This window comes from Trachypithecus francoisi, unplaced genomic scaffold (genome assembly GCF_009764315.1).
Source record: "Trachypithecus francoisi isolate TF-2019V2 unplaced genomic scaffold, Tfra_2.0 Lachesis_group13, whole genome shotgun sequence".
In the NCBI taxonomy this organism is placed as follows: domain Eukaryota; kingdom Metazoa; phylum Chordata; class Mammalia; order Primates; family Cercopithecidae; genus Trachypithecus; species Trachypithecus francoisi.
The window spans coordinates 78,212,563-78,231,235 of record NW_022681458.1 but is presented as its reverse complement, the minus strand read 5'-3'; the positions used below and the strand labels follow the sequence as shown (position 1 = coordinate 78,231,235).

General features: G+C 34.4%; 1 long non-coding RNA gene across 1 annotated transcript; it reads right to left on the bottom strand.

The window, feature by feature from the left end:
* Window positions 1-306: 306 nt before the first annotated feature.
* On the bottom strand, window positions 307-18,057 carry LOC117095389. The gene is made up of 3 exons (XR_004441951.1): window positions 17,924-18,057; window positions 5,996-6,120; window positions 307-500 (listed from the first exon to the last, which is right to left on the bottom strand). It is a non-coding gene; the product is annotated as an uncharacterized LOC117095389 (long non-coding RNA).
* Between the last annotated feature and the right edge of the window lie 616 nt (window positions 18,058-18,673).

The following is an 18,673-nucleotide window of genomic DNA, read 5'->3' as shown; positions in this document are numbered from 1 at the left end:
TGAAGAAAAGTACCTTACAAATAAAAATACAATAATCTTACTTATGACCCTTACTGAGTCCATATGGTAAAGTATACGTTATTTATACAGTTATAATCAAGATATGCACATTGAGCCTTTCTAATTTTAAAGACCAATTTTAACGAATGGTCACATGACAAGGAGAAATAGACATTTAAAACAGCGCTCAGACTTCTCCAAGGTCTGCTAAATAATTCCAAGGGGAAAAACTATGAAAGAGTAAAGAGTACATTATGAAATCACTATGCAACTTCAGTTGTAATGATTATTTTTATTGATACACTGTAATGGTACACATTTATGGGGTAAAATTTGATTTTTCAATACATATGTATGTTGTATGATGATCAGATCAGGAATTTAGCTTGATGATCACCTCATGCACTTGTCATTTCTTTGTGGTGAGGATATTCAATAGCCTCTCTTCTTCCACCTGTTTTGTAATATACAGTGCCTTACTGGTTACCATCTTCACCTGACTGTGCAATAAAACACCAGGTTTTATTCCTCCAATCTAATTGTTACTTTGTACCCTTTGATCAATCTCATTCCATCTTCCCCTCTCTCCATCCATCCTCTATCTCTGGTAAACACTGTCCTACTCTCTACTTCTATATCAACTGTTTTTTCCCCCTTTAGATTCCATGTTTGCATTAGCTCATGCAGTATTTGTTTTTTGTGCCTGGCTTAATTCATTTAACATAATGTCCTCCAGATTCATCTATGTTATTACAAATGACAGGACTTAATGTTTTATGGCTGAATAGTACTTTATTGTATGTATATATAGTGTATATACATAAATATTATATGTATATATCTATATATACATATATTGTTATATGTATATGTGTGTGTGTGTGTATATATATATGCCATATTTTCTGTATCCATTCATCCATTGTTGAACATGGGTTGATCCCATACTTTGGGTATTATAAATAGTGCTACAATAAACATGGGAGTGCTGATATTTATTTGACATACAGATTATATTTCCTTTAGATATATGCCCAGCAATAAGACTGCTGGATCCTATGGTAGCGATGTTTTTCATTTTTTGAAGAATCTCCACACTTCTTTCCATAATGGCTGTGCCAATTTACAATCCCACCAACAGTGTGTAAGTGTTGCCGTTTCACCACATCCTCACTGACACCTGTTTCCTTTTTTACTGTTATTATAGCCATTTTAACTGAAGTGAGGTGGTATTTAATTGTGGTTTTGATTTGCATTTCCCTGATAATTAATGTGTCAAGCACTTTTTTCATATTGGCCATTTGAATGTCTTATTTTGAGAAATGTCTGTAGATGTCTTTGGCTCATTTTAAATTGAATCATTTGCGTGTTGTTGTTGTTGTTGTTGTTTTTATTGTTGCTATTATGTTCCCTGTACATTCTGGATATTAACCTTTTGTTGAATGTATAGTTTGCAAATATTTCCTCCCACTCTGCAGGTTGTCCCTTCACTTTGTTGCTGTCTTTTTTGCAGTGCAAAGGTTTTTTATTTTGATGCAGTCCTGTTTGTCTATTTTTTCTTTGGTGCCTGAGCTTTTAAGATTTAATTTAAAAGTTATTACCTAGGCCAATGTCATAAAGTGTTTATGCTATGTTTTCTTGTAGTAATTTCATAGTTTTGGGTTTTACATTTAAGTCCTTAATCATTTTGAGTTGATTTTTATATATATGAGAGGTGAAGGTTTTGTCTCATTTTTGTGCATGTGAATATTCCATTTTCCAAGGAACATTCATTGAAGAGACTGTCTCTTCCCCAGTGTATGTTTTTGGCACCTTTGTTGAAACTTAGTTGGCTATAGGTGCACAAATTTATTTTTGAGCTCTCTGTTCTGTTCTTTTTGTCTGTTTGTTTTCATGCCAAAACCATGCTATTTTGGTTACTACAGTTTTGTAATATATTTTAAAGTTAGGTAGTATGATGCCACCAGCTGTTTTTTGTTCAGTATTGCTTTGGCTACTCAGGGTCCTTTGTGGTTCCAAACGAATTTTAGAATTATGTTTTCTATTTCTGTGAAGAATGTTATTGGTATTTTGATAGGGATTGCATTACATCTGTAGATCACTTTGGGTAGTATAGCCATTTTAACAATGCTAATTCTTCCCGTCCACAAACACAGAATATCTTACCATTTATTTGTGTCTTCAGCTTCTTTCCTCAATGTTTTATAATTTTCAGTCTAGGGATATTTCATCTCGTTAAGTTTATTCCTAGGTATTTTTTTTTCTTTTTTCTTTTTTTTTGAGAGAGAGTCTCGCTCTAGGCTGGAGTACAGTGACGAGATCTCAGCTCACTGCAAGCTCCGCCTCCCAGATTCACTCCATTCTCCTGCTTCGGCCTCCAGAGTAGCTGGGACTACAGGGGGTCGCCACTACACCTAGCTAATTTTTTGTATTTTTAGTAAAGACAGGGTTTCACCGTGTTAACCAGGATGGTCTTAATCTCCTGACCTTGTGATCTGCCCGCCTCAGCCTCCCAAAGTGCTGGGATTACAGGCGTGAGCCACTGCGCCCGACCTATTCCTAGATACCTTATATTTTGTGTGTGGCTATTGTAAATTGAATTATTTTCTTAATTTTTTAAGAAAGAGTTTACTATTAATGTATAGAAACCCTAGTGAAATCTTCATGTCTATTCTGTATATTGCAGACTTACTTAGTTTATGTATTATCACAAACAATTTTTTGTTGGGGTTTTTAGGATTTTCTATATATGAGATCATGTTTTCTGCAAACAGAGACAGATTTCCTCCTTTCCAATTTGGATGCCTTTCATTTCTCTCTGTTGCCTAATTCTTCTGTCTAAAATTTCTTGTCTATTGAATAGGAGTGGTGAAAGTGGGCATTCTTGTCTTATTCCTTATCTTAGCAGAAAAGTTTTCAGCAAAGAGGAGGAAAGCTGTGGGTTTATCATATATGGCCTTCCTTGTGTTGAGATATATATCTTCTGTGCCTAACTTCTTGAGTATTTTCATCAGGAAGGGATATTGAATTTTGTCAAATGGATTTTCTGCATCTATTGAAATGCTTTTTATTTTTGTCAATGTGAGTTTTCACATTTGTTGATTTTCATATGTTGCTTGCATCCCTTGGAAAAGTCCCGCATGATTATAGTGAATGATCTTTTTGATGTGTTGTTGATTTGGTTTGCTTGTATTTTGTTGAGAATTTTACATCTCTATGTTCATCAGGGATATTAGTCGGTAGTTTTCATTTTTGTGTGTGTCTTTTTCTGGCTTTGGAATCAGGGTAATAATGTTGGCCTTATAAAATAAGTTTGGAAACACTCATTCCTGCTCAATTTTCTGTAATAATTTGAAGAACTTTGGTATTAGCTGTTTAAATGTTTGCTAGAATTCAGCAATGGAAGCCATCAGGTTCTGGGCTTTTATTATTGATTGATGGATGGATGGATGGATACATAGATACATGGATAGATGGATAGATGGATGGATGGAATACTTATTACTGATTCAGTTTCCTTACTTGTTATTGATCTGATTCAATTTTCTATTTCTTCATAATTTAATGGGAGGTCTTGTTTGTCTAGGAATTTATCTGTTTATGTTCTCAAATTTGTTGGCATATACTTATTTGTAATAATCTCTTATGATTCTTTATTTTTCTGTGACATCAGTTATAATGTCTCATTTTCCATATCTTATTTTATTTATTTGAGTCTTTTTTTCTTGGTTAGTCTAGCTAATGGTTTGTTAATTTTGTTAATCTTTTGGAAAATCAATTCTGTTTTATTTGTCTCTTAATTTTTTTTTTTTTTAGTATCTATTTCTTTTATTTCTGCTCTGATATTTATTCTTTCCTTCTGCTAATTTTGGGTTATTTTGTTCTTGTTTTCTAGTTCCTTAAGGAGCATGGTTAGTTTTTTATTTAAAATCGCTCTTATTTTTTGATGTAAGCATTTAGTGCTATGAACTTCCTTCTTAGAATTGCTTTTGCTATGATTCGTACATTTTGGTGTGATGTTTTCTATTCTCACTTGTCTGAAGGGATTTTTAAATTTTCCTTTGAATTTATTCATTGACCCATTGGTTATTTAGGAGCAAGTTGTTTAATTTTCATGTATTTGTCAGGTTTCCAAAATTTTTACTGTTCTTAATTTCTAGCTTTATACCACTGTGGTTTGAAAAGGTACTTGATACTATGAACTGTATCTTCTTAAGTTTGTTAAGAGTTGTTTTGTGGCCTACCGTATGATCTATCCTGGAGAATGTTCCATGTGCAGTTGAGAAGAATAAGAATGTGTATTCTGCATCTGTTGGATAGAACGTTCTCCAAATGTCTAAGACTAATTTGGTTTATGATGTAGCTTAAGTCTCATGTTTCTTTGTTGATTTTCTGTGTACATGACCTGTCCATTGTTGAGAGAGGAGTGTTGAAGTCCTCTGGTGTTACTTACTGTTTTGCAATCTATCATTTCCTTTAGATCTAAAAATACTTGCTTTATATATTTGCATATTCCAGTGTTGGTGTATATATAATTGCTATATCCTTTAGTTTAACTGATCCCTTTATCTTTAGATAATGTTTTTCTTTGTCTCTTTTTGCAGTTTTTTACTTAAAGTCTATTTTGACTCTTATAATTATGGCTACTTCTCGCTTTTGGTCTCCATTTGCAAACAGTATCTTTTCCCATTCCTTCCATTTCATTTTTTGATTTGTTTGTTTTGTTTTCAATGGTGAAGTGGGTTTCTTACATTCAGTGTATAGTTAGGCCTCATTTTTTAATCCATCCAGCCACTCTTTACTTCTGCTCACTTTCGGTTTCTCTTTGCAGGGAATATCTTTTAATATTTCTTTCCTTCTGCTAATTTTGGGTTTAGTTTGTTGTTGTTTTTCTAGTTCCTTAAATAGCATGGTTAGTTTTTTGTTTAAAATCATTCCTACTTTTTTTATGTAAGCATTTAGTGCTGTGAGCTTCCTTTTTAGAATTGCTTTTGCTATGATTCATAGGGTTTAATGTGATGTTTTCTATTCTCATTTGTCTGACGGGATTTTTAAATTTTCCTTTGAATTTATTCATTGACCCATTGGTTATTTAGAAACATGTTGTTTAATATTCATGTATTTGTCAGGTTTACATATAGTTATGGCTACTTCTGCTCACTTTTGGTTTCTGCTTGCAGGGAATATCTTTTCCCATTCCTTCAATTTCATTTTTTATCTTGTTTGTTTTTGTTTTTAATCATGAGGTAGGTTTCTTATAGTCAGCATATAATTAGGCTCACTTTTCATCCATCCAGCTACTCTCTACTCTATCCTTTTTTTTTTTTTTTTTTTTCCGAGATGGAGTTCTGCTCTTGTCACCCAGGCTGGAATGCAATGGCCCGATCTCAGCTCACTGCAACCTCCGCCTCCCAGGTTCAAGCGATTCTCCAGCCCCAGCCTCCCAAGTAGCTGGGATTATGGGCACCCACCACCACGCCATGCTAATTATTTATTTATTTATTATTTTTAGTAGAGACAGGGTTTCATCACATTGGCCAGGCTGGTCTCAAACTCCTGACCTCAGGTGATCCACCCACCTCGACATCCCAAAGTGCTGGGATTACAGGCAGGAGCCATAGCGTCCAGCCTCACTCTATACCTTTTAATTAGAAAGTGTAATCTATACTTATTCAAAGTTATTATTGATAAATACAGACTTCTCTCATTTTGTTAATTGTTTTCTGTTTGTTTTGTAGATGGTTTGTTCCTTTCTTTCTCTGCTTTTGTTTGCCTCTGTGTTTTGTTGGTTTTCTGTGATGCTAAGCTTTGTTTTCTCTTTCTTATTTGTTTATCTGCTATAATTTCTTTCTTTGTGATTACCATGAGGCTAACATACAGTCCTGTACATAAAATAGACTACTTCATGTTTATAGCAACTTAAACTTGGTAGTTTAAAAATATTATATAACTTTCCCCCCTACCCCCCACAGTTTGATTGAAAAAGGATACCTACCCTTATCACTTCTGTTCAATATTGTTTAGGAGATCTTATCCATAGCAATGTTGAAAAAAATTGAATAAGCATGAATATCACTATTTTCAGAGAGCATGTTGATTGTATAGAAAATCCTAAGGAATCTATAAAACAATGGTGGTAACTATTAGGTGAAATTCAGAAGGAAGCAGGGTAATATATTTTAATAGTTCAAATTATTTTAAATTTCAACTACTTCAATGTATAATATTTTACATATAGATCTTGTAATATAGATATGTATATATAGATCTTGTAATATAGATATGTAAAAAATATTTTACATATTTTACATATAGATCTTGATCAATTTTGATTCAATTTTTGCACAAGATGTGAGGTTTTTATGAGACTTACATTTTTATATATGGATTACCAATTGTGCTAACATTATTTGTTGAAAATACTTCTTTTCATAGAATTTATTTTGCAACTGTGTCAAAAATTAAATGTATGGTCATATTTCTGCAGATCTATTTCTGAACTCTCTATTCTGTTTTATTGATTTTTTAAATCAATTTCTTTATCAATACAACACTGTCAATAGAGTAATCTTTCACATGTTTTGTTAAATATATTTCTTGATATTTTATATTGACACTAGTATATATGAGTTTTTAAAATTTAATTTTCAAGTTCATTTTTTTATTTAAAAAATAATTCTTATTCAAGTATCAGTTTATTTGACATTCCAAATGTAATTTACCATATGAATGTGGTAAAAATGATTGGATTTGGGTATAGATTTTAGTTAGAGTTGACAGGCTTGATGACATATCTGAATTAAGGGAGTAGAGAAATGGAGGAGTAGTGGATGAAATCAACATTTTTGGTCTCAGCAATGGGAAAATATGGCCTTCAACATTTGTGCTATATGCTAAGAGAAACATAATATTTTTCAAAAATTAATGAACAAAATTTTTCCAAAGAGAACTATTTATAATAGCAATAAAAAGAAAATAAGTAAATATCCAACAATATCAGAATGGTTAAAAACTGTATGGCAAAAAAAATGGGAATAATATCTCAAAACAATATTATATAATCTTATAAAACTATAATTTGACATTTTTAATAATATGGAATGTGTTTATAAACTAAATTATTCACATAATGTTAACATTAAATAACTACAAAGACAGTGAAAGGATCACTGGCTTCCAGAGGGTAGAGGGGAAGGGAGGGATGAATAGGCACAGCACAGACATTTAGGGCAGTGAAACTAATCTTTAGAACACTGAAATCGTGCATACATGTAGTTATACATTTGTCAAAACCCAGAGAATATGCCAGGGTGACCCCTCATGTAAACTATGAACTTTGGGTGATAATGATATGTCCATGTAAGTTCATGGACTGTAACAAATGTACCACTTCTGTGCAGGATGTTGATAGTGGGAGAGGCTGTACATAACAGGTGCAGAGAGTATAGAGGAAATTTCTATACCTTCTGCTCAAATTTTCTGTAAACATAAAACATCCCTAAAAAATAAAGTATATTAAAAAATAACCACAATTACTTATGTTATAAATATATGTATGTATACATGTATATATATATATACACACATACACTCATGTGAGATAGAATCAAAATGTATCAAAATGCTAACAGTACTTATCTATAGTTTTCTGTATTTTACAAAATGATGAGATTTTTAAATTATACACATATAAACTTATTCTTATGACAGAACAGAATTAAAAATCCAGTTAGTATATAATGATTTAAATTAAATAAAATGTGTAATTTTTGCAATGCTATTGTTTACAAATTTCATAAAGGAGTGTGTATAGTTAACATATTGCCTTCTATTTTAAAATGGTCATATAATTCATATATTCGGATAATTAACAAATTATATACACATATTTGGGGGACTGGAAGCTATACTTAGTATATGTGAGTCATTGTTTGCGTTGTTAAAACTAAACAGATTTTTCTTGGTATTTAAAGGTCCTGTTAAGAAATTTGAGACACCCATATCTGTGTGATTTTCAGAGGTGTATCACAATTATTAATATTTTCATTAACGTTTTTTCTTTTGCAGGATATTTGTGATCAAACATGGAAATATAAAAATCCTCTGTATTACATAATATTATTTTGCCTCCATAGTTTTATAAACAAATGTGCATTTTACTTGCTTACGTGAAAATATATTATCAAGCTAAAAAATAAAAACATCAATGATCTGGTTGGTTTGGCAGAATGTTTTCACTCCATTCGCAGATGGCACATGCACAGAGCATTCCAGATTAGCCAATGGAATATGGCCAAGTGTGTTAATTTTGGAAGGCTTAGTTCACCAGGTTGCTTTGAAAATTAAATGAGAACATTCATATGCAACTCCTGAGAAACCTTCACAGCACAGCGGCACATGAATGTTACTTAAATAATGATGTTGACAATGGAAATCACAGCACTGCTTAAGATCAATGTTAAGTTGAATAGCAAAATCAAAATAAAATAATTGAGCACCAATTGAATTAAAGATTCCTGGTGCAGATTGTGGCAAAGAGCCAAAATTATGCCATCTCCTAACATCAGAATCTTTTCATTCAAAAGCAGAGATAAGATATGCACATACATAGAAAAATTAAATATAAGTTGTATACCTCTAAAAATGTACATTGGCACAAATGGGAGATAAACAGAAAGGTAATTATGAGATTGTCTTTAATCAGCAAAGTCTATAATGTGGTCATATTCCATGCCAAATGGTACTCATCATGAGGAGGAAGACTCTAAGTTGTCCACTGCGGGGAATTTGTTCTTTCCCTTCTATCATTTTATTTAAATGTCTGAATTTTAATCTTAGATGAGAATTTGTTTGTGATAGTTCAAGTAGATAAGTTTCTTTCAGAGCAACTTTTGTGGATACTGGGAAAAATGCATTAGAGAAACTGACACCTTATTTCTTTAAAGCTTCTTAACATAGTATTAATGCTGTCCCATAAACAGACTTATCCAGGCAGTTTTAAATCTGTGTGTGCTTACTCACACAATAGGGTCACAAAGTTTGCATATGCCATATATTTATATATATTTGGGTATGTTTAAAAAATAGGCTGGAAAACTTCATAAGACCTATTTCCCTAAACATTTCCATTCTTTCTTAACCAAGGTAATAATAAACTTTGATAGATAAACTCTTGGAACTTTTTAAAAAATACTAGAAACTCAAATGTTTGACATCTTTTTATTGAAATGAAACAACCAAAACACATTTAGCCAGTATGTGGTGGATCTTGGCCAACTGAGACCTAGAAGTTACTAGAATAGCAAATCAGTATCCACATATGTTGTCTAACGTGGAAGTACCTCATCATCTTAGCAAGAGTTATTTCCTTTATGAGTAATGACAGTAAACCTCTCTTTATGTGGCACATATACACCATGGAATACTACGCAGCCATAAAAAAGGATGAGTTTGTGTCCTTTGTAGGGACATGGATGCAGCTGGAAACCATCATTCTCAGCAAACTATCACAAGAACAGAAAACCAAACACCACATGTTCTCACTCATAGGTGGGAATTGAACAATTAGATCACTTGGACTCTGGAAGGGTAACATCACACACCAGAGCCTATTATGGGGGTGGCGGGGAGGGATGGCATTGGGAGTTATACCTGATGTAAATGACGAGTTGATGGGTACTGACAAGTTGATGGGTGCAGCACACCAACACGGCACAAGTATACATATGTAACAAACCTGCACGTTGTGCACATGTACCCTAGAACTTAAAGTATAATTTTAAAAAATTAAAAAAATAAAAAATAAATAAAGTCTACTAGAGCTTCTCCAGATAACTCACAAATTTAAGTTTAAGAAATTTAAAGAAAGAAGAAAAGAGGGAAGAAAGAAGGAAGGAAGGAAGGAAGGAAGGAAGGAAGAATGAAAGAAAGAAAGGATGGAGGGAGGGAGGGAGGGGGTAGGGAGGGAGGAGGAAGGAAGGAAGGAAGGAAGGAAGAGGGAAGGAAGGAAGGAAGGAAGGAAGGAAGGAAGGAAGGAAGGGGGAAGGGAGGGAGGGAGGAAGGAAGGAGGCAGGGAGGGAGGGAGGGAGAGAAAATGGAAGGGAGGGAGGGAAGGAGAGAGAGGTGAAAGCAAGCAGGCAAAGAGAAACATGCTTATGCAGATCTGGATGTGTGCCCTTAATCATCCGCTTACTGACTGTGCCATATGTTAGCCACTTTACTTAAGATGTTTGGGGCACAGAATTCATTAGAGATAAAGTCCACAGGATAATTACAGGAAATTGAAATCAATTGAATACTGAGTTTTAAGTCCCATGAATCCTTTAAAATGTCCAGCTGCTATGGGGTAAATTCAGAGAATGGTTACCACCTTATAAAAGAAACAGGTAATTTTTTTCCATAAGGTGACTTATTTATAAGATGAAAATATTTTCCATTGATGTAAGTATATGAACGATACATTAATCCCAAATATTGTTCAAATATGTAAAAGATGGTAGCTGAATTTGAAATCTAATCAAAAATTAAGTGTGTATATATATATGTATATATATAACACTTACATTATATGTGATTATTTCCCTTGATGCCTGTGGTTGCTTAGCTAGTTTTTGCCCTACCTATGTGGCAGTAATTATAGTTTCGGAACAGAAATTGAACATTTCACAACGTTAATACTCATGTCTACTACAGATAATGTTGCCACGGGAGTCATTTCCTTCTTTGTGTCTGTAAGAAAGGGACAATAATACTTATCTTTCTCACAAGGGTGCTGTAATATTAAATACTAATGCTGGTGATTTCCACAGGCTGAGTTTTATTAGGAACATAACCAAATGATCTTAGACATGAAGAGAAAAATCATAAATTTTTTATCTTGCAAAATTTGTAACCAAATTATCTTCTATGTGTTCATGATTGTCAATATTATCTTACAACTGTATAGCTTTTCTGAGAGCTTTTTAAAAAATTTGTATATATTAAAAGCCAATAACATCTCTTAAAATGAAAAAAGGGTGAAAATAGTATTGTCTGGTTGAGAGGAGCCTTATGCATACTTGTGTTGGATTCTTCAATCTTCAAAGGAGGTCGTTCATATAAATTCAGTAAAGACAGTAATGTGTGAATCTGATACTACCCTGACCCCTATCCACCTTAGAAAGCAACTCTAACATCTCAAACAGTAAAATTCAGACCAAAAGGTACCTCTCTTGCTGCCAAACAGATAGATAGCCTATATCTGAACTCAATTTACAAAACAGGGCCATCACTATATGTTAGCCACTTTAATAGATTCAAGTTTATTTTCAGAATATACATCTACCTTCAGCAGAGAGTAAAGCAATTCAAGACTAAGACAAAAGTGCTGACAGGCCAATAAGACAAAGAAAAGAAGGCGACAATTAACCTACAGCGACAGGCTTAAAAAAAAGTATAGTGAATCCATTTATTCATCTTCAAATACTGTTTCTGTAGGACTATTTCTCCTCCTCCAAAAACTTCTAGATATAGTAGATATAGTCATGCACTGCATGTTGTAGAAAGCTGTCAGTAGTTCTGACATAGTCACCTCAAGGTCTAATCCTATTATATTAGATGAAAAAAATTCAAGGATGCTCACAAAATCGGCTCTTCTTAAGAAACATCAAGAAATACATAAAGTACTTTAGGTGCCTTGCCCCTAAGTGTTGCTAGAACAGTAGCAGGCTACAAACAATCTATGAAACTAGAGATGGCAGTAAACAGGATTGCTTTTCAGTTTATGAGCTGTTAAGCCTGTTTCATAAAGTAGTTCATGGTGACTGACAGTTAAAACATTGGAGCATTCACTAGTTCCTGTGTTATGTGCCAAGTGACACAAGGCCATGAAAAATGATGGTACTAGGAGAAAAATCTTACAACAAATGCTCTCCTTGCACAGCCATCTATAGGAAAGATGAACAAAAGGTAGAGAAATAGTTCAAAGCTATAAACTTCTCCAAAAGCAAAGTCTCAGACTACTGAAACTACAGTAAATAATTACGCAGAAAAAACAATTTCCACTGACAACCCAGCGTTGCTAATATTATAGCATTATCTAGAGCAGTGTGGGTGGAAGAGCTGACAGAGAGATTGAAGTTAACTTTATTCTAAATGACTTATACTCAAAATTGTAATGCTGATTAACTCAGTTAGTTTTTATGAAGATTCATTCTGTATATTGGTAAATTTGCACGTAATATTATGTTTTATGGTACAAATATCTATGTAATCTACGTTATAAGCACATACGTTCTGAACTTGAGTCCAGATTGTTGATTAAGCATAGAATACACATTCTAATTTCTCCGGTACTCAAAACGGGAGAAAATGTATGATAACATATAAATAAATTAACAAAGGGAAATAAATTTCTAAGTGCCAGAATCAGAAAAGGAATTCTCAAAAGGAAAAAATCAATCCGAATGGCTTTGGAATGTCAGAATTAGGCAGAGGCCAAGGTGCTTGGGTTTCTAATGCAGTTACAAAGAAGCAGCAAAAACTACAGTCTTTACATAGCAGGGATGCAGAAGTGAGATTGTATACCTGACATCAGATTGGGGCTAAAAGTCACTGCTGGATCAAGTTACAAACCTGGACTGTAGGAAGAAAAATTCCATAAACTAGAAACCCAAATTTGCATTTTGAGGGTGCTGAGCCTGAATTCATGATGGTCACATTAAAACAAACCTGCTTAAAAGCAAAATAAGCCTAATGAGGCCAAGAAGAAGCAAGAGCAAAACACTACCCAGAGAGGCCTCCACACCTCAGGACGAAAACATTCTCATTTATAGTAATTCCCACAGAAGATGAACTCACAGAAACCATTACAAAACATATGAGGAATGCTATTTCCAAAGAAGAGAAGATGTACTTGAAGAATAACTTAATAGATCCACTGAACTTTAACATAATAATCCTCAAATATAGAAAGGAAGGAATAGCACCCATGTACCAGAAATAAGAAGCTATGCAGTAAAGTAAGGATATAGAAAAAAGTAAGAGTCTTAGTTAATAAAAGACAGTCATTTTTACTTTAAAAGTCTGTAGATGTGACCAAATAGTAGATGGGCCATCTATTATTCCATTTTCACACTGCTATAAAGAACTACCTGAGGCTGGGTAATTTATGAAGAAAAGAAGTTTAACTGACTCACCGTTCTGCATGACTGAGGGTCCTGGGGAAACTTACAATCATGGCAGAAGGTAAAACGGAATCAAGGCACGTCTTACATGGCAGCAGGGGAGAGAGAGAGCAAGTAGGCATATGCCACACTTTTAAACCATCAGATCTCATGGGAACAGCATAGGGGAAACCACCCCCATGATTCAATCACTTCCCACCAGATCCCTCCCTCAACAAGTGGGGGTTACAATTTGAGATGAGATTTAGGTGGGGACATAGAGCCAAACATATCTGGGCACAACTGAATAAAACCTACAAAGAGACTTAGATTCCCACCCAATAATAGTGGGAGACTTTAACATCCCACTGTCAATATTAGACAGATCAATGAGACAGAAAATAACAATGATATTCAGGACTGGAACTCAGCAATGGACCAAGAGGACCTAATAAACAACATCTACAGAACTCATCACCCCAAATCAACAGAATATACATTATTCTTAGCACCACAATGCACTTATTCTAAAATTGACCACATAATTGGAAGTAAAACACTCCTCAGTAAATGCAAAAGAACGGAAATAATAACAAACAATCTCTCAGACCACAGTGCAATCAAATTAGAACCCAGGATTAAAAAACTCACTCAAAACTGCACAACTACATGGAAACTGAACAACCTGCTCCTGAATGACTGCTGGGTAAATAACGAAATAAAGGCAGAAATAAATAAGTTCTTTGAAACCAATGAGAACAATGACACAATTATCCAGAATCTCTGGGACACAGCTAAAGCAGTGTTTAGAGGGAAATTTGTAGCACTAAATGCCCACAGCAGAAAGCAGGAAAGATTAAAATTAACATCACAATTAAAAGAACTAGAGAAACAAGAGCAAACAATTTCAAAAGCCAGCAGAAGACAAGAAATAACTAAGATTAGTGCAGAACTGAAGGAGATAGAAACACATACACACACACACACACACACAAAAAAAAAAAAACCCTCAAAAAATCAATGAATCCAGGAGCTGGTTTTTTGAAAAGATTAACAAAATATATAGACCACTAGCCAGACTATTAAAGAAGAAAAGAGAGAAGAATCAAATAGACACAATAATAAATGACAAAGGGGATATCACCACTGATCCCACAGAAATACAAACAACCATCAGAGAATACTATAAACACCTCTACACAAATAAACTAGAAAATCTAGAAGAAATGGATAAATTTCTGGACACATACACCCTCCCAAGACTAAACCAGGAAGAAGTCAAATCCCTGAATAGACCAATAACAAGTTCTAAAATTAAGGCAGTAATTAATAGCCTACCAACCAAAAAAAGTGCAGAACTAGATGGATTCACAGCTGAATTCTACCAGAGGTATAAAGAGGACCTGGTACCATTCCTTCTGAAACTATCCCAAACAATAGAAAAAGAGCCACTCCTCCCTAACTCGTTTTATGAGGTCAGCATCATCCTGATACCAAAACCTGGCAGAGACACAACAAAAAAAGAAAATTTCAGGTCAATATCCCTAATGAACATCCTAATAAAATACTGGCAGACCAAATCCAGCAGCACATCAAAAAGCTTATCCACTACGACCAACTGGCTTCATCCCTAGGATGAAAGTCTGGTTCAACATATGCAAATCAATAAATGTAATCCATCACATAAACAGAACCAAAGACAAAAATCACATGATTATCTCAATAGATGCAGAAAAGGCCTTTGATATAATTTAACACTCCTTCATGCTAAAAACTCTCAATAAACTAGGTATTGATGGAATGTATCTCAAAATAATAAGAACTATTTATAACAAACCCAGAGCCAATATCGTACTGAATGGGCAAAAACTGGAAGCATTCTCTTTGAAAAGTGGCACAAGACAAAGATGCCATCTCTCACCACTCCTATTCAACATGGTATTGTAAGTTCTGGCCAGGGCCATCAGTCAAGAGAAAGAAATAAAGAGTATTCAAATAGGAAGAGAGGAAGTCAAATTGTCTCTGTTTGCAGATGACATGATTATATATTTAGAAAACACCATCCTATCAGCCCCAAATCTCCTTAAGCTGATAAGCAACTTCAAATTTCAGTAAAGTCTCAGGATACAAAATCAATGTGCAAAAATCACAAGCATTCCTATACACCAATAATAGACAAACAGAGAGCCAAATCATGAGTGAACTCCCATTCACAATTGCTATGAAGAGAATAAAATACCTAGGAACACAATTTACAAGAGATGTGAAGGACTTCTTCAAGGAGAACTACAAAGCACTACTCAAGGAAATAAGAGAGGACACAAACAAATGGAAAAACATTCTAAGCTCATGGATAGGAAGACGCAATATTGTGAAAATGGCCATATCGTCCAAAGTAATTTATAGACTCAGTGCTATCCCCATCAAGCTACCACTGACTTTCTTCACAGAATTAGAAAAATCTACTTTAAATTTCATATGGAACCAAAAAAGAGTCTGTATAGCCAAGACAATCCTAAGCAAAAAGAACAAAGCTGGAGGTATCACACTACCTTACTTCAAAGTATACTACAAGACTATAATAACCAAAACAGCATGTTGCTTGTACCAAAACAGATATATAGACCAATGGAACAGAAGGGAGGCTTCAGAAGTAACACCACACATCTCTAACAATCTGATCTTTGACAAACCTGAAAAAACAAGCAATGAGGAAAAATGATTCCCTATTTAATACATGGTTTTGGGAAAACTGGGTAGCCATATGCAGAAAACTGAAACTGGACCCCTTCCTTACACCTTACACAAAAATTAACTCAAGATGGATTAAAGACTTAAACGTGAGACCTAAAAACATAAAAACTCTAGAAGAAAATCTAGGCAATACCATTCAGGACATAGGCATGAGCAAAGACTTCATGACTAAAACAACAAAAGCAATGGCAACAAAAGCCAAAATTGACAAATGGGATCTAATTAAACTAAAGCACTTCTGCAGAGCAAAAGAAACTATCATCAGTATGAACAAGCAAGCTACAGAATGGGAGAAAATTTTTGAAATCTATCAATCTGACAAAGGACTAATATCTGGAATCTACAAGGAACGTCAACAAATTTACAAGAAAAAAACAAACAACCCTAGTAAAAGTGGGCAAAGGATATGAACAGAAATTTCTCAAAAGAAGACATTTATGCAGTCAACAAACATGAAAAAAAGCTCATCATCACTGGTCATTAGAGAAATGCAAATCAAAACCACAATGAGATACCATCTCATGCCAGTTAGAATGGCAATCATTAAAAAGTCAGTAAACAACAGGTGCTGGAGAGGATGTGGAGAAACAGGAACGCTTTTACACTGTTGGTGGGAGTGTTAAATAGTTCAACTATTATGGAAGACAGTGTGGCGATTCCTCAAGGATCTAAAACCAGAAATACCATTTGACCCAGCAATCCCATTACTGGGTATATATCCAAAGGATTATAAATCATTTTACTATAAAGACACAGGTACATGTATTACAGCACTATTCACAATAGCAAAGACTTGAAACCAACCCAAATGTCCATCAACGATAGACTGGATAAAGAAAATGTGGCACGTATACACCATGGAATACGAGGCAACTATAAAAAAGGATGAGTTCATGTCCTTTGCAGGGACATGGATGAAGCTGGAAACCATCATTCTCAGCAAACTAACACAGGAATAGAAAACCAAACACCGCATGTTCTCACTCATAAGTGGGAGTTGAACAATGAGAACACATGGACACAGAGAGGGTAACATCACACACAGGGGCCTGTTGCGGGGTGGGCGGCTAGGTGAGGATAGCATTAGGAGAAATTCCTAATGTAGATGACAGGTTGATGGGTGCAGCAATCTACCATGGCACGTAAATATATGTAACAAACTTGCACATTCCGCACATGTACACCAAAACTTGAAGTATTTAAAAAAATGAATTAGCAAATTAAGAAAGAATGATGGAAATCTTTCAGAATACAGCACACAGAGATAAAGAGGTAGTAAAACAGATAGAAATTATATAACACATAAATGGCACAGAAGCTCTGGAATCCATCTATTAAAATAGCAGAGAAGGAATATTGAAAAAGAGACTGGCAAAGACATAGCCAACAGTCAAAAGACTCATATGTTCTCCAATTGAAATGTGACATCAAGTGATAAGGTCAATTAAGAAAAAAAGTCATGTGTAGGCACAGCATAACAAAATTGTAGAACCAAGTATAAGGTAAAAATTCTAAAAGCCACTAAGGAAAATTATATGTAGCATGTATATATAAATGGTAATTAAATGATAAAAGCCTCCTATAACCTGGGCCTCCCAATCCCCTCTATCCTGAGTTTCATAATTCAACTCACAGGACTTAGCATATAGTCATACTCGTGGCTATGATTTGTTACATCACAGGATAAAAAGCAAAATGAGCAATAGAAAAGACTCATGAGATAAATCCAGAAGCAGTCACCAGTAAATCCGGTAATCAGGAGCAAGCTTCCATGAATCCTTTCCCAGGGGAGTCACACAGGATTCACTCGATTACATTAGCAACAAGATATGACAACATGTGTGAACTGTTGTCTATCAGAGGATCTAATTAAAGACTCCATGTCCAGAGTTTTTGTTGAGGGTTGGTCATATAGGCACCCTCTGCGTAGCATGTGCCAAAATTCCAGATTCCCAGATGGAAATCAGGTATTCAACTTAAAGCACATTGTTTGTACAAACAGTTTAGGTACAATGAGTTATTCTTACCAGGAAATGGTGGAAACACTCCCAAATCCAAGTTCTGGAATGCCAGCTGGGCCAACCTTGTAAGGAGGCCTTCCTCAGGATAGCAATCTCTGGCCTGCTATGTTCTTTTCTGCATATTTTCTTATTACCAGGAGCTGATACTGAAAGACAGTAGAGAGTAACTCTGTTCTGCTATCCCTTTTCCAACATTAAGCAGTTGTATAAATAAAAGAAAAAAAATGACAGAAAACTATACACATTCTCTTCAACAGTATTTATTTCTGACTTTTTCTAATACCCTTCACACACTGTAGATGATCTCACTCATGTCCATGACTTTCATTAGCATCTCTATGTTGATTGGTCCATAAACTATCATCCCAATCTCTTGTCCTTAATGAGTTCTAGACCAAGATATTCAATGTGCATTGAAAATGTCTACATGCATATCCCAAAGGGTACCTCACATCCAATTACCCCTCAGTTTTTATTACTCTGATTTAAAAACAAAAACAATTTTTAAAATTTACATTCTATATAGGAATATCACCAATCACACAATCTAGAAATCATATTTAAAAATCTAAGAAAATCTACATTCCCAAAAGTTCTTAGAACAAATGAATAAGTTCAGCAAGGTCTCAGCATATAAGCACATAAAAGTTAATCATGTTCCTATATATGAGCAATGAACATTTGGAATTTGAAGGAAATATGTAGTAGCAACCAAAAAATTAATCACATATATAAACTTAACCAAATTCATGCATA